At 36.4% G+C, this 4,076-nt stretch overlaps 1 gene segment (V, D, J or C); it reads right to left on the bottom strand.

Moving 5' to 3' along the window:
- The window catches only part of LOC102483721 (T-cell receptor gamma chain C region C10.5-like), a 148,133-nt gene that overhangs the window by 38,706 nt on the left and 105,351 nt on the right, over positions 1-4,076 (bottom strand).

The raw sequence follows: 4,076 nt of genomic DNA, 5'->3' as shown, positions 1-4,076 counted from the left end.
TCTCAAAAAAATAAAAATAAATAAAAAAAAATGACAATAGAGAAATGCCAAGGTACTTACAAAGTTTACCCCATTAGACTAACATCAGATCTCTCAACTGAAACAATGCAGGGAAGGAAAGAATGTGAAGACAATATTTAAAACTCTGAAATTTAAAAAAAAACATTTCAGGCAAGAGTGTTATACCTGGCAAGATTATCCTTCAAATGGAAGGAAAAATAAAGTTTCCCCCAGATAAACAAATGCTGTAAGGATTTATCAAACTAGACCGGCTCTCTAGAAATACTTCAGGGAATACTCTACTGCAAAAACTAAAGGGAGATACATAGAAGTAAAAGAACACAAAACATTTAGAAGGAAAGAAAAACACAGCAAAATGACAATGATAAGTGCACACATATCAATAACGCTGAATTTCAATGGATTGAATTCGCAAATTGAAAAGCACAGATTGGCTCAGTGGATAGCGAGCTGGGACCTTCATATATCGCTTACAAGAGACACACTTCATTCGAAGGACAGATAGACTAAATATTCTGGAACACAATACCATCAGTCTGTTGATGGTATTGCTCAACTTTGAATTCAGTTTTCAGTAATGAAAAACAACAGCAGTTTTTTGAATAAATGAACTGAAGGATGACCACTATAATGGATGAAAATCACCTTATTACGGAGGTATATAATACACGTTTAGTTTTTCAGAAAGGCTAACAATTTTTTGAACTGTTAAATTTTTGCATACTTCTGACAGCCCTATCTATTTTTTCCCTTGACTTAACAAAAGCATTAAGCATGACTGTCACAACTGTTATATTTCACGGTAAACCATAAATATGATTTAAAAAACAAAAATATAAAATCAATGAGAGTTTCATAAGTGAAAATGTCTGTGGCCTTACAAGAACGCACAATCCCTTCCTAATGACATAGTTTTGTACAGTTTTACCTAACTCGGACTGGACCAGTGGTTGATACCACAGACCTTCAGATTAGCAACTCATCACTCACAGTCTCCTACAGGAAAATGACAGATTCTTTTGCTTTGGCTATGTTAATGTTATCTTTGTTTTCAAAAAAATATATTCTTTAATTTGTGAGATGTTTTGCTGATTGTTAATCACTTTGTTTTCTTTAGAACTGCATTTCACAATAAAGAACGTGATTGATGATTCAATATATACTTCCAAAATAACCAGCAGAGTAAATTTCAAACAGTGCACAACATAATGCAATGCTCTATGTTGAAGATGGAGAATACGTTCATATCCTCGATTTATTACTCACCATTACATACTTTAAGAAAGATGCAGTGGTTATCAGATGGCACAGTAATTATGTGGCTGGACTCCCACATGGCCAACTGCAGTTCGAGTCCTGGACCTGGTGGCTTGACAATCATGCCAGGCACATGTGTGTGCATGCCCAGATCATGAAGACAGAATGAAGGAGAAGGGATACTGGTGTGGCCATCCCCCCAGGGGTGATTTCCCACTTTCCCTCTCACTGTCTCTGTCTCTTTCTCCAGCAAGCACACACTCCTTAAGGCAAAAACCTATGGGGAGGAAAAGATCCATAGCTGTTAAAGATATATAATGATTATACATAAATCCAAAATTATAATAAAATAAATTTAAAAAAATTATTCAACAGTATGAACTCTATGACCTTTACCAAAGAGGAACTACATTTTCCCTCAAAAGTATGATATTTCAATCTGTATGTTTTATTGATTTTTAATCTCTGTTATTTATTGTCATTTTCTTTCTTCAAATAAGAAATTATACAAATTTCAATTCTCAATTTATATTTCAGATTTATGAAAAGTTTCTATTTCATTGAGTTACAGCTCAGCCATTTTTATATGAATTGAAGGTTTTTCTTTTTCTTTTTTTTTTGGAAAGGTTCTTACTATAGGGCACGTGCACTCGCCAGACAGACAGAAAGAGACAGAGAGACAGAAAGCGAGAAATCACCCCCCCAGGGGGGATGGCCACACCACAATCCCTTCTCCTCCATTCTCCTCTCAGGATCTTGGGCACGCATGCACACACGCCCGGAATGAGTTTTAACACCGGGTCCGGGACTCGAATCGCGGCTGACTACATGGGAGTCCAGTGACATAGGCATTACTCTAACTGCTGGTCTCTGAATAGAAGTTTTTATGATGAACAGAAGTGTAAAGCCTAAACTTACTGACCATACATTTTAGGACCAATAAATATCACTGTCAGAGATGAAAACTACTAAGATAAGGAACTTTAAAGCAAATAAGACATCAACAAAAAACAAACACATCATAATGTCATTTTTCTTGTCAAGTTCTGGAAAAGTCCACTACTCACAGACAGCTATCTGAAAATTCAATGTTGTGTTGTTTGAGTAAATATTCAAGTAACTTTCCATTTGAATGGATGAAGTACAGCTGAATCCTCTGGACAACTTCTGCCCTATATGTGCTACTGGCTGTAAAGGGCTCTCCACAATAGATACAATCCCCTTGCAAATCGATTGGGCTTGGGGCCATTTGTGCCCAGGATTTTGCTCCCACTGTCTCATTCAGTTCTCATGCAAACGGAGGGGTATTTACTGCTGCCCTGTTTTATGACTTGGGAAACTGAAGCTGGAGAACAATCGCTCGCATTCTCATAAACAGTAGAGGGTGAAGCCAGCGCTCCAGGTCTGCCCGACTCCAAAGCCAAGGTGCTTTCACAAGACCCTTGGACCATTAGAAAAGGAAACATGTCCACCCTATTGAGTCATCACAGCAGTGACCTGTAATAATAAACTGTGCCCTAGTGCTGAACACTGTACTTACATTATAATATACATTGAGTAAAAGCAGTGAAGCCTCCATGCAGACAGAGCCAAACCCTGTAACAATATCCACACAATGTGCTTTTTCAGTATAAGCATTTGTTTTCAAATCACTTAACATTTCTCCATCAAATCCTCACCAAATTTGTCTGTTTTCTAAACAGTTTTATTATTCTTCCAAATTTATCATTTCTCACCCTCCCTTTTCACTTTGAAATACCACATTCTTCTCATACCCACTGTGACAATAAGTTTTGTTCCTCTACTGAAGTCTTTCTTAGAGTAATTCCACAGTGATTCAACCCCTAACAAAAACTTTAGACTAGTCTAGTTTCCCTGACCTCTTTAAATTCTGTATAGGAAAGACTGTCTGAGATTCCCAAGAGTCCAGGATTTCAGTCCTGGTTCATTTTGCACAGAACAAGTTCTGTGGATGGGAAAATCAAATAAACTCAAGAAGTTATGGTGCTCTATTTATCCAAAAACAATGATGTTAAAGTAAACGAGTGTAACATTAGCATTGAGATAAGACCAAAATGAAGCAAGCTATGAAAAAAGAAACTCAATTTCAAATGATGGGAAAAAAATGTCTGAAATTATTATCATCATTATCTTTGTTGTTATTAACAATCTGCTATACTTAGGTGTTCTAACAAGGCATTTGAAAGTCAAACCTTCTCCGTAAGAAAGTGGCCAACTCAATCATAGGGACAAGTCTGGGGGTTGAATATTATACCCCAGAATTTAATCAGGAAAATTGAACCAGAACAGAAGATAAAAGTACACGAGACTGATAGGTTTATGCACCTACCATTTGAACAGAATCCTAACCTGTTTCCTGGCTTTAAGTAAAGTTCCTTGGTATTTCTTTGATTTAAGTTAAAACTGGTTTTCTTAATAGTAATGAGTGAACTCATTATTGAAAGCAGTTAGATTATGTAAGAAATTGTGTAATCAATACAAGGTGGGTGGGAAAGGAATGGAAGATAACTGTAGACACCAGAGATAGTGTGAGAAGAGGGTGGGAAAGGACAGAGGGTGAGAAAGAGGGGTAAAAATAATTCTAGGAACTAGAAATGGAAATTTTGTATAATATGAATGATTAAGTCACTATGCAGTATATACTGGACTTGTGTCCATGGAGATGTATATATCAGCTGTGTTTGCTATGAAAATACTTAGATTAATTAAGGTCTATAGTAATTCAATACAATGTTGGGGGAAAACAGTATAGAAAGCAAACATAAATACCAGAGACA

Source organism: Tupaia chinensis, unplaced genomic scaffold, assembly GCF_000334495.1.
Source record: "Tupaia chinensis unplaced genomic scaffold, TupChi_1.0 Scaffold000088_1, whole genome shotgun sequence".
Taxonomy (NCBI): domain Eukaryota; kingdom Metazoa; phylum Chordata; class Mammalia; order Scandentia; family Tupaiidae; genus Tupaia; species Tupaia belangeri.
This window is presented reverse-complemented; position numbering and strand designations above follow the sequence as displayed.